Here is a 20,286-nt window from a genome sequence, read left to right on the forward strand (position 1 = left end):
CAATATCTGCAATGATCGAGGTTAAAATGCCATAGATGACCTCGTCTACTTATCTGACATAAATTACTTACAGAATTAAAAAAGATAATTATAAAGAATGAATCAACTAAAGTTTAAATCTCCATTTCTTTAATAAAAATATACAAAAGGGCCTTTTGTTTTTTTATTAAAATAAAATAAATGAATTTATATTATTAGAGAGTCATATGTAAGCTCCTTATTTCTCCATACAAATAAATATAAAATACTTTTTAAAAATACTTCTTTTTCATATATTGAATATATCTTGTTTGGAATAATAGAATTTCTTATTTATATCTCTCATTTCTTTTTAAAGTTATGTATCTTTAAAAAGAAAAGTCACACTCTTATAATTAATAAATCTCTAATTATTTTAATCAAACATGTTGAAGTGGCTCCTCTTATTCATCCTTGCCTTGTATAAGGTAGGGAACTATTGTTTTCTTTTAACCCCCCCTTAATTTCTTTTTTTCCTAAACATGCATCATTTATCAAAGTTTAAAAAGGTATATTAAAAAAATACAATTATTTGATGTCAATTTCGAACTTTTGATTGGCCAAGACTATTTTAGGTGGGCTTTTAGCATTTTTTCTGGAAATTAATATGAGAAAAAAATATGAATGATAGTTGATCTAGACAAGGAATCATTTATTATGGGTTAGATAGCCGCAACAGGCTGGGGAGGAAAAGGGTATAATTAATGTCATTTAAATTGAACCACCAACATCACACTGGTTTTTTTATCTGTCTTCATTTTCTTGTTCTCTCCACCTTCTTTGTTATTAGAACATCTGTACCATCCATGCCCAAAAAATATTATGTTCACCCATGCTTATCCAGGCTAGCAAGGAAATTTGTGCAGATAATACCCCTTAAACCCACAAAAAAATTCTCTACAAAAACACCATCAATTATGGCATATGAACACTGCAAACCTCATTGCATTTGAGCAGCACAATTTGTCGCACCGATCTTTCGGGATGGCCTCCTTACAACACTTGAAGTTTGCGATGTGTGGAGCGCTAATCCAGATTTGTGATATGCAGTAATTTCTATGCATGTACTCAATTGAGTCATTGATACATTTGACCATCTATGGATGTTGGTGGACTTTTCTAGTGCTTAATAAAATTTATATATTGTAGTCTTATTATATTCTCATTTATATCCCCTTCTTTCAATTGTGTGGGGTTATACTTACCCGTCTCTTTGTTTGAGTCCTCTATTTGGGCTTTTGTATTTTCCATTCCTTGTTGCCGATTTCTTGCTAGTTTTCTAATTCCTCTGCCAATATATGTCTTTCATTGAAGAAGTGCGATACTTTCTCTGGTCAGCGTGGAAGTTTGATAATGGATTCAGACTCATTTAATTTTCTTTAATCTTTTTCTATCGCTCAGATCCACCTTCGCTCTTCGCAATCTCCCTTCTTTCATTGGTTTTTCTTTTCCATGCAAATCGTTGGCTTCTTCTGACAATGATCTCTGAATATTCTACATACTTATAAGTGAGTCTGGTAGTTGTAAGTCACCAAATCTGCAATGTTTCTATCATATCCCTTGATTACATATATTTATCTTTTTTGCCTTTTCGATTTTCTTTCCGTTACTTTGGAACTTCAAATAACGCTATTGTCCTCTCATTAAACCTTATCTAGTAATTACTTCGTAACCAAAGCAACAAAAATATATTACATATTGGAAAACAACATTTTGTTCGCTTTCATATCTAACACACAACTGTGTTTTATTTTGTCTAAATAAGATTTCTTTGTATTCTATCTGATATAACTTATGGGATCATCTTTACAAATTTTCAGAGCTATCTTTACAATTTTTTAGAGCTATCTTTAGTTTAATATTGAGAAAAAAACTATTTGTTTGTTCTCCTTTGTCTTCACATTTAAAATTTGTCGTTTCCAAAAACTCTATTTCCACTAATAAATCTATTATTTATTTTTACATGAACAAAGTGGAACTTAAAAAAAAAAAAATCTTCAAAATCGATCTTTTTAAAAATTATTTATCTTCAAATTTTTTAATTATTAGTTTGACGAATTATTTTTAAAATACACTTTATTATGTCATTGCTCAACCAACTATTTCATTGTTTTATTTATAAGGTTTGAGAATTTTAACACTTCTTTTTTGAAAAACAAAGTCTTTAAAATCTAGGTTATTAGATTTTTCAATACATGTAAAGCTTTTAAATTTTTTTTTTTATGGTAGTTTTAAAAAAAAGTTTTATATTAACTTTTTAAATACTTTTTTAAAATCTTAAGTATCCATGGATAAAGTTTCTTAATTTTTGAAATTGTTAGCTTCTTCAAAAAGTAATAATGACCTATGTACATTGCTTTCAACTATGTGACAACAACAAAAGAATTACTTATTTTTTATACTGATGACTGACATAAAAATAAGACATTTTTCAGATCAATGTCATTTGCACCACCTATTTTATTGGTTCATACAATATGTTATATGTTTCTTTCCTACATCAGCTCACAATGACACATATATGTAACAAATTGTTTTAAGTTAAACCCGTTTTACACTCTTGTAACCAAAAGATAGGAACTCAAGCTGGCAAAGAGCTCTTGTTATAATTGCACCTTTTAATTATTACAACATAGTTCACATTTTTAATTAGTATAATCTTTAATTGCTTCTCAATAAATTGTGGTATTTTTAATTGAATTGCTGGATAAAAACTTTGGCGGTAGCATTGTCTTCATGAAATGATTGGTACTTTGGCATCACTTTAATTTTTAAAAGTATATTCTCACAGACGAAGTTACTCGAATATTTATGGAACCAGACGGCTACTGAAATATTTTGCTTGTATCTTCCATGTTGTTTTACAATCCTTATATTGTTTCGACGCCCCTGACCACATATATGGTTTGTGTTTCTCTACGTTCTTTTGTATCTCCAGTCCATGAAGATTTTTATAGTAGCAATACAAACTCCTTGTTTTGATGGAAGTGCTGAATTGTCTTATCAACAATTGTTTTATATACCAAATAATTGCTTTGTTCGATGAAGTTATTCATTGCGTGATAGCCTTCGTTCATCCCTTTTGTGTGTTCATGGCAACTTCTACTTTGCCACTGGCAAGTCTCTATCACAATAATCTATTGGAATTACGTATAAATCATGGGGTTCTTCGATTGGAAGCTTCATCTATGTTAGGTACATTTCTGAAACATGCACACTATTACCTGCATCGATTTTCAACTTTCCAATCAGTATTTTGTGGAATATCCATGTTATCGGTGGATAAAAACCTTTCCGACTGATAAATGTCACATGGACTCTTCGGGACAGGCACAATGGTCCTTATTGCCAGGTCTCTATTCCATGGTTCACTATATAATACATTGTGAATTTATTTGACAGAAGCAAATATCAGGAGTTTATATTAACAGTTTCCAATGTTGCCAAAAAATGGAGAATTAAATAAATTATGTGACAGATGATATCTTTTAGGCCTGGCATTCTTGTTAGCAGAGACTTTGGAAGAATATCAAAGTGTCTAATGTTGGCAGAGATTTACTTCATTACGGTTAAACCAGATAGCTCAACCGTCACCTGCGATGCATCATCTATTGTCCAGTTATCCGAAAAGTTGAAAACCATCTTATTGGCTTGGTCATTAAGGTGCACCTCATATTCCTAGCAAACTATTATAGGTAGAGAAATAATATTTGAATCCTTGATCAGAGGCTATCGTGCATAGATTGTGGAGACAATATTAAGGAAGCCATTGCAGGCTGTAAACATCCAAACACAACAGAGATTCATGGCTTAAATTGGACCACTTAAGAAGCATTGGAACTTGAGTTTGCTGTATGAAACACTTTCAGACCTACTAAGTGTGCTGGCAGTGTAAAAACTTTGATGTCCAAGGTATTTTCCGTTTTGAGCATTACTAAACTTTTGGGTAGCAATTGCTGGTCAAAGCTAAGTTTAAAAGACTATTGACACTCTGCAGTTGTTGTTATTGAGGTGCAAGCCGTGACAAGGGAGGAATTAGTGAAGATTATTGGCAGTTGAGGTTTTAACAATGTCTATCATTGTTGTTCCAGATTGTTGAAGCAATGCCTGTCATACTTGCCAGGAAGCGTTGGATAGGATGCATGAATGAATATGTTCTCAGGACTTGGCCGACAACATGATAATTGTTTGGTAAAATTGAAGTTGGAAAGACAACAAAGTAAGATTCACGCCAAGTAACTATTTGACAAAATAATCAGGCATAGTTGGAAGACCAACAAAAGAAGATTTTGAGCAAAACTCCTAATATTGAATAGGAATTGCACGACAATGGTTTGATTAAATGTCGAATTTTGAGAAGTGTTTGTCCAAATTACAGTTGAAGACAGTTAATAGAATCTAAACATTTGTTGTGTGAATGCCTGTGGGACATATATGTGAGAATTTGTATGTTACTATAATCTGCAACAATTTGTAAGTATTTGATCCAGACCAGATTTGCATTAAAGTTGAACATTTGCCTGCAAAGACAAGTAATATCTAGTCATAGGGAAAGTAAATGACTTAGAAAAAGTAAAAAAAGATCTTGTTAAATTACAACAACAGTTGGCCAAAAATTTCCCACTTGATGCAAGAACTGAAGTATTCAGCATATATGATGAGGGCAACAAACTTCCTCCATGGGTTCAAGAAGAATTACTCTTCATTAATTAAATGGATTTCCATGCAATGCTTGAAAAGAAGACTGATATGACAAAAAATAAATATTATGAATTGGGCCAGGATCTCCTTGGAAAAGACAAGTGCAGAGATTTGTAAGAGAAGGACAATAATCATCTTATTGGTAGTCTTGAAAAAGAAGAGCAGCCAACTACCACTGATTTGCAGCCTTCTCATAATCACGCAGAATATGTTAAACATGGTACAACTCTTTAGATGAGCAGTATGGTGGTAGAGGTCTTTTGCAAGGCTGCCAACACTAGTGCTCTTGATAAGCATGTTGTTAACACATGGAGAAGATTGTCCAATCAGCCAATGATGAGGACTCAACATCTTTTGTGAGTGCTGGTGCTGATTCAGACTCAATGGTTTCTACATATGATATGGATATGTATGATGAAACACTTTGTCCGACCTCATATGCGTTTGACTTATTTCACACACCTACTTGTTCACCTCATTTGGAGAGTCAAATGAAAGTAGCTGAACATAAGATTGTTGCAGCTTTATCATGCTTTGATGACATATATGAGATGTTTGAAAAGAACCTTTGGAAAGAGTATGTGGAGGGTGTTTACCGTATGGGGTAAATAGTTGAATGCATACAAACAATAGACAAGAACATGTAACACAACGGTACTCCTTCATTCTAGATGGTGTACATTTACCATTCCGAAGGGGTGACTCAACCGTTGCATGTCCTTTCGGATGCTAATCCACCCATCGGCTATTTTATAACTTTACCGACAACATGTTAATCTACCCGTTGGCTATTTTATAACTTTAATGACAACATCATCCCCCCCAAAAAGAAAAGTCAGTTTCCGGACGACAATTACAAAATATCCACTTGTGCCGCTTTCTCTGCTTCCAACTCTTGGGTACATTGCGCCAAGTGTTGCTGTACTGCCTTCAATTGGATGATCAGCTCCTCCCGAGCTCTCTATGCATTCACCACGATAGCTTCACATCCAACACCTACTCCAAGTGCTTCAAAGCGTATCAACCCTCTCGAAAGGCTTGCTCTGTTGTTCTCTCCACCTCTGATACACAAACACTCCATGCCTGCAGCAACTTCAGGTCTCATCAATTGGTCATAATTCCCACGATTGATAACTGAAGCGACTGGGGGTCTAGGGGGTCTAGGGGCCAAGACCAAAATAACACTCTCAAAGCCACACAAAATTCCATAGAATACACCATTTTTGTGATTTTCTTCCAATCCCACACTCTTTTTGGCAACTTCTTATGTTTTACTACCTGTTTATGTCTTTCCTTTCCCTTGGGCATCATGGGTTATTCATTTTGAACATTTTTGATTTGTTGTCTTTTTTTTTTTTTTTGGTTTCTCTTCTGACTGCTTCCTTCTGCTGATTTGTGATGGCATTATTTGTAGAAGCCACACAGATAATACTTGTGGGTGCCTATTCCCTCCTCTTTGGTCACTCGGAAGATGTCTGCAAAACCCAAACTAAAATAGCTCTCACAAGACAATGACCTCTGCCTGTACATGCTTCTATAGTGGTAGTGCCTTTCATCTCTTTTTTTGCGTGACTGTACGGTGGCAATGTCTGTGAAGAGATTTGTACGGTTGAAGATCTCCTAATAACAGCCGTTCGTACAGTATGGATGCCAGAGACTTTGATTGCCGAACAATTGAAGCTTGCATGATTAATTTGCTGCCCGTACGGTTATGTGGATGTACATACGGTTTTCCTAATTGTCAATACGGATTTGCAAATGCTCCTTGTACGGTTTTTACAACACCTGTACAGTCGGTTTTATAAACACTCCCTGTACAGTTTTCACAATGCCCGTACATTGTCTTAAGATGTTCGTATAGTTTCCGTACACGTCCGCCTGTCGTACCTTATGGTGCCTATGTATGGTAAGTTGCCATACGGTGCCTTAGAACATGGTGGAGTTGTCGTACAATTTTGGGAAGAACCGTACAGTGTCTTGGAATGCATTGGGATGCCGTACGGTCACGATATGGTGCCTTTATAACTGCGTTTTTTTTTCAATTTTTTTTTTGATGCTCCTCATTGTTTGTCGACAGGGGAAGAGTTCTAGCATGGTATATTTTTAGCTTGGAACCGTTCACCATTTCTGGAATTTCCTGCCCATCCAATATCCATAGCTTTTTTGCTCCGTTTTCACCTACTTCCTGGATTTGGTATGGCCCTACCTATTTGACTTTAAACTTCCCCGGTTTGATTTCGTTCAGTCCGCTATACTTCAACACCATCCGGTTGAAACTTGTTTAACTTTAGGTGTTTATCATGCCACGCTTTGCGCCTATTCTGTGTCACCTCTATGGTCCATTGTGCCTGCAATTGTCGCTCATCAAGTTTATTTAAGTTACATGATCTCTCCCTCAGGTTTTCCATATCGCCCAGTTTCTTCTCAAAACTCGGTACCATGAATTCCGTTGGCTGCCACTTCTTGCCATCAATAACTGTAATCTTGATTTTAGAAGCTTCACTCCGTACTGCTGAAGCTTTTATTAAACCCTTCCTCTTTGTTTCTTTTGTAGACCGTATGATGTGTTTTCCTTGCTGCCAACACCTTTCTACTATATTTGTGGTTCGACGTAACATTTTCTTTCTGTGCGGTCCGTTTATTGTGTACCATACGGTGGAATCTATCCTTTTTTTGGGTTCGTATTGTATTTTCTTCGCTTCAACTTTTTTCGTAATCGCCTTTTCTTCTTCTGCTTCTCTATATTCCTTTGGACATTTGTTTCCCTCTTCTTTCTCACCTTTGTCGACCTTTAACATATTACAGCTCGGAAAGAGCTTGTAATTCTATTTGCCAGTGGAAAAGGCCGTTGACCGAATCCAAATCATCGCGTATGGGGTAAATAGTTTAATGCATACAGACAATAGGCAAGAACGTGTAACACAACAGTACTACTTTTATTATTCGTATATATGCCGAAGAGATTACATAGTGCTTCCAATGATGATTCCAACCATGATCCAAAGTCCATTCCAGACGGTGTACATATACCATTCCGAAGGGGTGACTCAACCGTTACGCGTCCTTTCGGATGCTAATCTATCCGTCGACTATTTTGTAACTTTACCGACAACATGCTAATCTACCTGTCGGCTATTTTATAACTTTACCGACAACAGAGGGAAAGTAAAGGGGACTTGAATAGGAATTTCCACAGCTATTAATAATTTAAGAAGGGCTGAAAACTATGAAATTGGATGACTTGCACCACCTTTTAGATCGTGATCATCTCTTCGACCCTTACACAAATTTACTTAGAAGCACTTAGGAAGAAGGAAGCAAAAGTAGATTTATGCACATATGAGCTCATGAATGTCGAGGACACCCTTGAGGCTACATTAGTGGCATTTCATGAAGCAGAAAATTATATTGCTGAGTTAAGTCAAAAATTAGATTTGACACGCTCTAATTCAGCCCAACATTTAGATATGACTGTTGAGGAGGTTGTTAGTGATGGTGGCACGAGGGCTGATCATGTTGAGATGGATTTATTCACTTCTAATGGTCAGATTGTACTTTATGATTAAGCCATTAGCAGAGGTTGGGGTCATTCATTGTGACTATACAGTGAGGAGTGCTCATCATTTTTCTTTTGATTCACATACGGGTCTTGATGAGGCGTAGTGTGGGTTGACTCAAAGATTGTATCATCCGTTTAGGGATGAAGGCTTGGCATCTTCGGAATATAGTATTAGAGGCTACAAGTATTTGAATCAGGTGGTGATGGGAGATAACTTACAGGGGCACCAACTAATTTCTCACCATAGTGATATGTATTCAAGGGTGTTTCTTACTTCTATATCATAGGCGTGTCATGCAAATACAAGTTTACAGGGTGGTTATGGTGTCAATTGCTACCAGTTGGGTTACATGTAGAGTTAACACATTCATAGGAGTCTTGCAGATGTTGGATGTAGTTGTAAGATTGTAGATTCCTTTAGTGTTTTGTACCTACTTACGGACAATGGATGTGAGAGTGGTTTGCTTTGGGACTTGAGCATTGACAAAGTTATCAGTATAGCTTGGTTGGGTTCCATTGATAGGCTTCACCAATCGTGCTATGATGAAGATGAGGTCAAAGTCGTCCGATAGGAGTCTGATGATCTGCTTGGATATGTTTTAATTTTGATGGATTCCTCTTGTGTGTGGAATTTAGATAGTGTGGTGTATGTCCTTACACAATTGAGGGAGGCAAGACATGATTGCTTTCTGAGACACTCTCTTTGAGATGTTTACTTTGGTGACACCTACTATTGGATTATTCCATAAGTTCTAGCAGGGTGTCATGGTTTATGAGATAGTTTGGAAGATATTTTCATCTTCGTGGGCACAGGTATTACAGGAGTTAGTGGATGATATTAGGGACATTACATAGGCTTTCACTTGGGATCCAGTTGGAGCTTTTACAAAGATGATTACAGATTAGGGAGTCGGGTGAAGTGATTTTTTTCATTCCATTCTTGATGGAAATTGGTATACTGTTGAGCTCCCACCACCTCGTGATATCAGAGGAGTGTGGAGTAACAGCTAGAGTGAGGTACTCAGTTGGGTAGTGAGCACTTCCTTTTATGATAACAGCACATGATAGGTTGTCTGGATTGAGTATACACATGAGATGTTTTGGATGTTAGGTATCTAGTTGATTGGTGTTCGGGTTTATGCTGAGATGTTTTATGACTCTTGGGTTAGAGATGTTTACACTAGTGTAGCGCAACAATTGGACAGAGTATCATCTTTGAGTCAGTCTGGGATTCAGACATTTGGTTTCATCTCATAGATGCACATTGCTTGGGGGAAAGCAATCTTTGGGAAGGGAGGACTGTCATGTCCCCTTTTCTAGCCAACGACTTTTGTTGCGCCATTATCCTGTTTTTCCTTGATCCCATGGGCAAACCAGGTTTTCTATACAGTTAGAGCAATTTTTTGCCTAAGTGATTTCAGCTCCGAGTTAATGAGGATTGTTTTAGTGGGGGTTCTAGACACTTACTATTTTTAGTAAGTCAACAGATTCATCATACTTGATATCACGAGGTAGGACTAAGAGCATCTGCTCTAGAGCTTTCCGACAAGCTATTTGACATGCATATCAGAGTCCATTTGATGGGAGATTATAATGTCTGAAGATTTAATAGATTTATTATAAAGTGACTACTTCAGTTGATATTGTTAATGTCACTTTATTATCTATGTACGCCTTATTTTCTTAAGTGGGGGAAAAGTTTTTATTAAAAAAGGAAATAAACATAAATCAGAATGTGAAGAGTTGCCTGTTTGTTCTTAAAAGGGAAGATAGAGCTCATTTCTAGGTTGGAGACATCACGGAGGTTTTTTAAGCTTGGGCAGTCGACGAAAACCCATTGTTAGTTGGAGACATCATAGAGGTTTTTCACATTGTACTCTAGGTTCATCTTTTCTATTATCCATTCTTACTGTAGTTGCTGTATCCACGATTGGATATCTTGGTTATTTTATGAAGAGCTTCAATGAAATATTATTTCTGAAAATGTATATCTACTGGAGATTGAATGTAATAACTGTTTGAGACTCATTTTTATTAGTTAATTTATGGGGTTTTTGTTGATGAAATCTGAAATGTGTTGTATGAAATTATTTGTTTAAAATTTCTGAGTTTCTATCAAGGGTTTTTAGAAAATATCCTGTTAAGGGATATTACATGATACATCATCACTGCACATACACACATCTGCAAACATATAAATCTGTTCCACACATGCATAATAGATGGCAATCTATCATGGATATGTGAGAAACAAGAAATATCAAAAACAAGATCCATATGTTGGTTTGTATCTAACTTGTTTTCTTCATGTGTAGTTACACGGTCCTTCTTGTAGCACATGGGGTAAAATGTGGCTCCCACAAGGTTTGAGCTAACATGTCCCAAGGTGACATGATTTTACAAGAACATGGTTTTGGTATGTAAAACTGTGATGACACAAGTGATTAATATAATTGAATACAGGGGCAAATCACATGATAGTTCCTAAAAAGGAGGGCTACAGGAGCAGCAAACATTTTTTATATATTGCTGGTTACACAAAGTCCCGAAGAGGAGCAAGGTATGTTGATGTTATTACAGTGACAGATATCATGAAGGCTAAATGGATAATATATTATAGTGTCCTAGAGATGCCAACATGTGTATCTACAAGAACACATTCGATGCTAACAACTTTTTAAAGGTTTTGACATGATATCTTATTGACAGTTACAATATGATGAAAATAATGCCAATATAGCTACAGGAATACACTGAGTCTAGATGAATACATTGTCATACTGAATAATAAACAATAATCACAGCTGTGAACTTAAAGCATTATTATATTGTTCTCTAGCTGGTGTAAAGAAGATTAAGAGAATGCATTGGTAAAATAGTCATAGACCGACAACATTTTGAGTACAGCTACATAAATAGATGAAGGCACCGTTTGCATGCGTTTAAGCCCTCCCAAGTTCAAGTCTTAGACATTCAAAGGTATGAGAATGCTGATCAATAACAAGTAGGACAGCAATAAATTGTTTGAGGGCCTTTGAACAAAATCATGGTTTGTAGTGAAATAATTTATGGTATGCTATCTACACGATTGAAGAGCAAAGAACATTGCAATCAGAATGCAAAGCCAAAAGATGGTATGAATATGATAAATAGATGAATTGAACACATTGTTAAAATTAGAAAGTATGGTCATTATCAAGGAAGATGCTATAACTGGAGCAAAAAGGTTCCAGATTGCAACACAGTGACAAGATGATTAAAATAGAGTATAGCATGCAATGATCGTGATTAGACATTTATAATAGTCATAAGGCCATTGTAGTAGAGCATAAAGCCCACAAATTCTGGGCATTGATGACAGTAGCATCATTACAAGTCAGTTATAGCAATTGAAATAGAAACAAAAAAATAAAATAAAATGGGTTTCTTCATGCTTCAGGAAAATACGAAAATAATGGAGTTTATGCTATTCGAATAGACATTCCAAAGCAGTGGCAATTTATCAAAAGTTCCAAGCTAATCAAAGGTGGATATTTAAGGATATGGGCTGCACATGTGCATTCAAGCTCAAGCTCGAGCAGGAATATGCCTTGAAAGGACAGTGTGATAGTTATGATTTTAGCAGCAAGAACATTATCCAAATATCAAAGGCACTGAAATCTAAATATGAGCAGCATCACTTATGAGTATGGGTGTAGTTTCTGATAGCAAGATGACATAAAGACCATGAAATAAGGAGCAGATCCATTAAAAGACTTCGATTTTATGACTGTTAGGGAGCAGCGGTGAGTTTCCATTATAAATTTAAAAAAAAAAGCAGTCCTGAGACTACGCGTTGCACAATTTGTCAGGGATAACATAAAAGCCAACATAATAGTGAATACACTATACAAAGGAAATGGCATCAAATGATGATATTCATGATATTTTCACAGACCTATATACAGCCAAGGACCAAGATGCATTTATTTACCAAAGTCTTTCAGTGCTGTCTGTAGCAGATACAAAATGTAACCAAATATGCAAAAACAAAAAGTGAAACGAGAGTTTGAGACAAGCCATGGCCTACACTGAGTGAAACCCCCACTTGAAATGGAGCATAGATATACAAGGGAAAAAATCAGAAGTGCTTACATAATTTTCAGCAAAGACAGAGAGCTTGAAATGTAAAAGTTTAACCATATAATGGGGTGCTTACCTGTAGATGTCCAAAGGTTATGCATACAAAGAGCAAAGCCTTAAGATTTTTCTCCACAATTATGAAACCCTACCTTACATGGTGGCTTCCAGGAGGAAACAGTGAAAGGTAAAAAATCAAATAAAAGGAATGGCTTCAGATAATGATGGAAAATCTCCTGGATCTGAAAAAAACTCTGCAGAAACCCTCATTCATTTTATGGGAGCCAAAAAGCTCCATTTTCAAAGTAGTAGCGACGCCCAACAACAGATGAAGAATGAGGCTTCCATTTTTTTCCAGTAAACCTTCATGGCAGCGTGGCGACACCCAAACAACATGATGGAAAGATGCACCAAAATGGAGAGTTCAAAAATGAAAAATGAAATATATCATCAAGTGTAAAGCCTTTTTTGGGTTTTATTTATTTTAATTTTTTTTCATCCAAACTCCGTTGGGTAATTATTCTTCAAATTTGTGAACTGATATGTATTATCACATAGGCTTTATATGTTTTCTTGGTGAGAAGTAAAAACTATATTATTAAAATGTTTTTTTAAATATATCATTTTATTAGTATAGTTTGGAGATCCAAATATGGAAATAGACTTTCCAAAATAAAAGTAAATGCTTTTTATTTGTACATCATTTAATATTGCTGAATAATTTTTAATTGTTGTTTTAACAAATATTAATTATAACAATAATACTATTAAGTGTTTAGTAATGTTAGAAGTTGTAATCTTTCCTTGGTGTATTTATAAACCAAGGTTAGAACTCCTTTCTTTATTGTTGTAATATATTAGGATATAAGCCAAGGTATCCTAATATATTTCTTTTTTGTCCTTTTTCCACTACATCTTATTTTGTCATCTAGTGGAATATGTGAGGATAAATATGTATTGTAATTTCTAATTTTAGATTATTCCTCCTTAAGAGGAATCTCACACTTGGCCTCACACACATATGAATGGTGGCATTCATAGACATGGGAGTTACATTCTAACTCCTCTCTCTCATCTCTATTTAAGAGATGACCCTCCTCTCTCATTCAACAACAATGAGGTTTCTTCCTCTTCTCAATTATTGTATGAGCATTGCTCTCTATCTCTCTCTTCCTTCTTAGGCTTTTCATGCCTCATTCATAATGTCACAAGGGGTTTTCTTTGCTTTCCCCTTTCCAAATATCTTGTCTCATGGTGTTGGAGCTTGAAGCTTTCTCTCTCCTATTTTATGGTAATATCTTTTCATGCATTTACTCACTTAGATTCTTTCGTGGTATTGCTTATTTACAGATTTCTTTTTCCATTTCTAACATGGTATCAGAGCTACTAATCTTTGTTTTGAAGGTTTGCATGAAGGTACGATTCGAAGGAGACTCTTGAGAGAGATTTCACTAATTTCTTCTTTAATCTTCTTAAGATGGAAGAAATTGAATTTATTTTTGAGTTTGGCTGGTTTACCGCCAAACTTGATCAACTTTTGTGTGCTCTAATTTGTGCAGGTTACTTCTTATTTTCTATTACTTTTCATCTAACTCCTTTGGAAGGCTTGCCGCCAAAGCATTCACAGTTTGTTTTCTAAATTTTTTTTTAAGAAATGACTCTCTGACTATATATCGTGCTTCTATGTTTTTTATGGCTATATATTTGAATGGAGAGCAGGTGAAAAAATTGTTTTTGTCTTTTTTAACCTATTCCACAGGATGGTCGCATGGGTATTGACAGTTCTTCTATCACCATGCCTGCCCGTTACTTGCCGCGATCGGCCCCTGCTTCAGCCCCTTCGACCCCTGCCCCCGCACCTTCCCCTGCATTCGAAGTGGGTTTGCGAAAGGCGACGTTCAAGCCGCAGCTACATGAGCGGCGGCAGAATTTGAAAACAGTCAATCCGGAGTTGGGCTTCCTTGATTAAGCTCAGCAAACCTCATACTGACTCTCATAGAATGTTTCAAATATTTCTCTGCACACCGTTGATCACATGTTTCCTCCTGTTTGTCCAAAGTCTTGCGTCGAAATCTATCTACACAATTATTGAAGCACCTTTCAACCAACGAATTATTCATCCTCAAACTGTCTCTAATTTGAAGCTGATCAATCATGTTGGACATTCTCTGTTGGTCTTCCTCTGGCATGTTGGCCAAATCCCCAAGCATGCTCTTGTCCATTTTTTACAATCTGCAAGTCAATGACTTGTTGTTTTCTTTTCAGATGGCGTTCCTTTGATCCTTTTCATACCCTTTCTCAATATAGGACTCTGGAGCCTTAAAAGGAAAGAGGCGGAGGTCATTCTGTACCTCCGGATCAGAAAACTGCCTCCCAATGAGGCGTTTGATCTGTGATATAGTAGATTTGGGATTCATGGTGGCCGAGGCCACTGCTGCCGTTCCAAGAAATCGCTGTTTTTTGCCGAAACAAACCATGGCGGGGGTTTCTCGCTTCGATTCTCACGTCAATGCCATGCTGCTTTGGCACTGCTACAACGCAATTTTCATTGCCGATGTCCAGTCCAATGTCACTCATTTTCAATCAAACTCAGAACAAGCTTAATGATAACTGAATTCAGACAAAGTTGGCAGTTTTATCCCGAAAACACGGCAACCTTGCTCAACTCGCGCACATCAATGGCTGGAGTGGCGTTGTTCTTAATCTCTGTGTTCGTGATGTCCGTGAAATTAATTGCTGTGATATTGGGGTTAGGGCTTTGGGAGCGCATCCTCTGAGATCGAGTAAAAAGGGGCACGGAGAAATTAATGTGCCGCTCATCATTTCCGGCAACAGAATTGTCCCCGGAGAATGGTGTTATGCTGATTTTGATGGGGTTGTGATTTCTGATGCCCCCCTTTCGGTTTCATTTGAAATTGGTTTTTGTGGACTCTCATTGAGACTTTTTTTGGGGGTTTGAATAGAATAAGATTCGACTAGTAATTACCCCATGTTCTTTCAAATTTTAACTTATGCTCTGAGTCTGCTGTCTTTTATCTATTCATGGGAGGATTCATGATTTGGGTCTGTTGTTTTTTTTATCAGTTCAAGCTGGACTTTGTGCTTTCAGTCTGATGTTTGATAAGTTCAAGTTGTTATTCGTGATTTGACCCTTGATGTTTTTTAATCAGTTCAAGCTGTTATTTATATCTTATACCTGATATCTATATTTAGATTTAGTTGTAAAGTTTGCTTGTTTTTTTTGCAAGATTCTTTCTTCTTCTTTTTTTCTTGACAGAGGCATCTTTTGCTTTTATTATTGCCTTTTGTCAACCTATTCTTGGCATGTAATCAGTCATTGTCAGACAAGTGCAATATTCTCTCATTACAAGCTTTTATTCAAACTTTTTTTAGAAAAGTTTTTTAACTTTTTTTAGTATACTCTTATCTGCCAGCTCTGAACTCTATCATTATTTACTAACCTTTTTTGCAGGGTTAGTTGTAACAAATTTTACATGAAGGTAATTACTCTTAAACAAGAAAAAGTGGGAAATCATTTTTCTAGCATCAAGCTATCATTTAATAATTGTAATTGTATGATTTCATACTATGATATTTTAAGTATATTTATTCAAGTATATATGGGTTCACACATATATACCAAGATAAATATACCACCTATTATAATTTTCATATCCATGTTTACCCTTAATGGAGTTTTATACCTGATATCTATATTTAGTTGATCTTCCTTAAATCATTTTACTTTATTGGATTATGAGTAATCTTACACTATTGCCTTCATTATTTAATGATTTGAATTAATTGATCTATCTGCACATAGTTGCACTTTTATGCTTTTATAGCATTGTTCTATGCCATGTTGGCACTTTCTGGTTTTATACCAATGATCTACATGATTTATATGATTTTTTTTTGAGTTGCATAGGGAGCTTAATATTTTTTCAAGGATAACTATGTAAGTCCCTTCAGTATAACTGATACATAGTTTCCTTATCTGGCCCATGGAGTATCCCTCCATCCTATATTGGTATGCACTCATTTTATATGGAGTTTCCCTCCATGTTGATCCTCAATGAAGAGGATGTTATTATTGGAGTTTTCTCTCCAAATTCAGATGATTTGATCCAATTTGAAGGCAATATGTTGTTATATCCTCATAATCCATTCTTTTGATTATCCTAACAAATCATGATAATTCTACTTTGATCAGCATGTCTCTCCTTTATGTTATTTTCATATATTAATGTGATAATGATCTGCATATTTTATTGCTTAGATCATGAGTCATGCATGTTATGGATTGATCACCCATTAACTTGCAGTGGAATGATTCATTAAGTGGACTATCTATATCCACATGATTGATGCAATGTTGATGCACGTCTCATTAGTTGGCCTTGTCTATGGTCATTTGTGCATTAGTATCATATACTTTTTATGAGAGCATTGATCAAGCTTTTTACTCAATTTGTCCTTGTTGACAATTTCTTGAGCATATACTTTATCTTGATATCAGGTTATCTCCATTGTTTTGTGGTAACATGTTTTACTCATTGTTTCTCTATGAGAATTTTATTATCCTTATTCAAAAGGATTTTGAATTTGCATATATGATGGCATTCTACTTGTGGATATTTGTCTTGTTGTTTTTTTCAGGTGATCCATCAAGGAACCTTCTTGGAGGGGTCTATGCTTCCACATTCAAAGGACTCATGTACTTCTCTTGGATCTGCAAATGTACCATATGGCTTGAAGACAATCAAATTACTTCATATTGAAGATTAAGTTGCAGATTTTTGTAAATTATGGGTTTAATACCCTTTGATGTAATTACCCCAAGTAAAGATTAAAGGGGGGTGTTAGAAGTTGTAATCTTTCCTTGGTGTATTTATAAACCAAGGTTAGAACTCCTTTCTTTATTGTTGTAATATATTAGGATATAAGCCAAGGTATCCTAATATATTTCTTTTTTGTCATTTTTCCACTACATCTTATTTTGTCATCTAGTGGAATATGTGAGGATAAATATGTATTGTAATTTCTAATTTTAGATTATTCCTCCTTAAGAGGAATCTCACACTTGGCCTCACACACATATGAATGGTGGCATTCATAGACATGGGAGTTACATTCTAACTCCTCTCTCTCATCTCTATTTAAGAGATGACCCTCCTCTCTCATTCAACAACAATGAGGTTTCTTCCTCTTCTCAATTATTGTATGAGCATTGCTCTCTATCTCTCTCTTCCTTCTTAGGCTTTTCATGCCTCATTCATAATGTCACAAGGGGTTTTCTTTGCTTTCCCCTTTCCAAATATCTTGTCTCATGGTGTTGGAGCTTGAAGCTTTCTCTCTCCTATTTTATGGTAATATCTTTTCATGCATTTACTCACTTAGGTTCTTTCCTGGTATTGCGTATTTACAGATTTCTTTTTCCATTTCTAACAAGTAATTATTGCGTGATTAATATTAGTAATAAAAATAATATTTGTTAAAGTAAATAAATTATAGTTCATTTAATAATCATCAATTGAAGAACAAATAGATATTTATATTTACTTCTAGATTCAAGAGAGCTTTTATGGTAGAGGTGCTATGGTCATACTGATAAGATTCAAAGTTAGAGAGGGTTATTGTTTTTTTGGGGCTCTTGATGAGATTTTAGAGAAATGAGTTTGTGTTTATGAGGGGCCTTTATGATGGCATTGATGGAGCATGACTTTTGGGCCACTTTTATGCCTTTTTAAGTCTTTTGAGGAGCTCAAAATAAGGCTGATTGAGTGTATCCAACCCAGGATTTATTGCCCTCATGAATGCTGCATTTGGATCAAAAAGCATAAGTATGGGTGGAGGCTTTATTTTTGGAGGGGGTCTTAGCATTCTTCTATGTTGTATTGCAACCTATGTTGGGTTCTTTTAGCAAGAGGGAATTTTTGTAACTCAGTTCCAGAGTTCTATACTGCTGTGAGCATCATTTGTTCAATAATTTTAGTGACTTTACCTTCTCAAGGACCGCTCTACTGTGTATAGAGCAGAACGGTTAAGTGTTTTTTGTGAATTTCTATGCATTTTCTTCAACATTTACCACTTTCAGCACCTTTAGACAGGATTTGTCATACCTTTGCAGGTCATATAGTTGTGTGAGTGATGGAAAAAATACCCAGCTGTGAGACCTCTGTTTTCCTTTTTGGGTTTGTGAGCGTTTACACCTTCATGAAATTCTAATGTAGAGGTCTGAGTGATTTTTGAGTTGTGTTATTATATAGCTATGTTTTTGAGCATAAGTACGCTACAGCTTATAGGAGTTAGTTTTCTGTTTCATGTTTCCTTCCAACTCTTTCCCTCAGCAAGGGTTTTACTTTTAGGAATGTTTAGGTGAGTACTATAAGAACCAGCTTGCTCTAGAGATTAGCTTCCACCATCTTAGGACAATCAGGGAAGCTTTCCCATGTTCATTGATAGGTTTGAGCTTACTCAGCAGGGGTGTTCTATTTTGGTGATAACACTTACTGCAAGTCATGATTAATGGGTGAGGTGATCTATGATTAAAGAAAAGATACAACACTTCATTGGCAATTCTCACACTGAAGAGTCACAACTCTTTATGAATGAAAGGTATTTCTAAAGGAATATATGTGAAGATTTTATGTTATTAATCTTGTCTAAAGTGCTCAGTTGAGTGGTAGAAACACCAACCCATGGAAGCATAAGAAATCAATGATTCTAATTAGGGAAGGCTATCTCAATCGCAAGTGCATGAACACTGTTGGGTGGATATTTTACAACCGACAATTTTTGCCAATTCAGTTGCAAAATAGGTAGACCACCCACATTATCTGACATAGAGTCTCTCCTAGATTTAGGGGAAAGGCTCCCCCTTCTCATTGTTCCTTGTATTAACTCAAGGTAAGCAAGAAGTTGAGAGATTTTTGCAAGGGGTGTTACCAATATTCTTTTCTCTTAGCTTTCAGGAAAGAACCCATTTACACGCAAAGTGAGTAATGGACAAGATTAAATTTCTAAACTACACTTGTATCTAATAGCTGGAAACGGTGATACCGATAAACCACCATCGACTCAAAGGCTGATTGAAAGTGTACCGGTTTGGCTTTAAGTCCTGTTTGTCTAATTTATAAGAAAAATCGTAAGCATTGGGGTGCAAAGACTTCCAAAATTAGATGGTTTCTATTCTATAACTTATTTTTAGTTTTAATCTATTCAATAAGAAAAACCTCTACCATTGGAGGCATAGACTTTTAGAAGTAGGGAAATTCTAACTATTTTTTGTGAATTTGGGATGGTAATACAAGCTACAGTCAAACCTTCTAGTCTATTCACCACAATCGCTCCTAGTCAAAGCTTTGGCTCCAATTGTTCTCAACTTACTATGCTTTATTACTTAAACATACAATAAAACTCGAATCAAAGATAATAGACAAAAATTATAGTCAAAGCTTCAAAGCTTCCAATTTGTGCTAATTAGAAATGATTCAAGTCAAAGATTCGACTCCAATTGTTTGTTTTCTTTCAATTTTCTTCCAAATCAGTACTACACAATCAAAGTTACTCTGCACAAGTTTGGTAGTGCTTCCTTGCATAAATAAAAGATGATTTTTACAATAAGGGGGGCACTCCTTATATAGGAAAAATTAGGTAGAGAAAGAAGGAGAAAAAGGTGAAGAAACTCAACCACCTTAACTTATTCAAACTAGGTGAGAATAATTATTGGATTACATGTCATGAGGACATGCAAACGAATTACATAAAATTGCATCACATGCAATTCATCTTCTGCAACTACAAAGCTACAAAACACTTGAAGAAAATGTTGAAGGTGTTGATTTTGAATGAATCAATCCTGTAGATTATCAACGAAGGCCTTTACT

At 35.6% G+C, this 20,286-nt stretch overlaps 1 protein-coding gene and 1 pseudogene across 7 annotated transcripts in view; one reads left to right on the forward strand and one right to left on the reverse strand.

The window, feature by feature from the left end:
- Window positions 1-20,286, forward strand: part of ATSPO11-1 (Spo11/DNA topoisomerase VI, subunit A protein) — a 314,730-nt gene that overhangs the window by 137,725 nt on the left and 156,719 nt on the right. The window lies entirely within an intron of this gene.
- LOC149534970 (mitochondrial import inner membrane translocase subunit Tim9 pseudogene) lies at window positions 14,323-14,668 on the reverse strand (annotated as a pseudogene).

The sequence above is a fragment of the Cupressus sempervirens genome, chromosome 10 (genome assembly GCF_028749045.1).
Source record: "Cupressus sempervirens isolate cs-2001-9-10 chromosome 10, ASM2874904v1, whole genome shotgun sequence".
Classification (NCBI taxonomy): domain Eukaryota; kingdom Viridiplantae; phylum Streptophyta; class Pinopsida; order Cupressales; family Cupressaceae; genus Cupressus; species Cupressus sempervirens.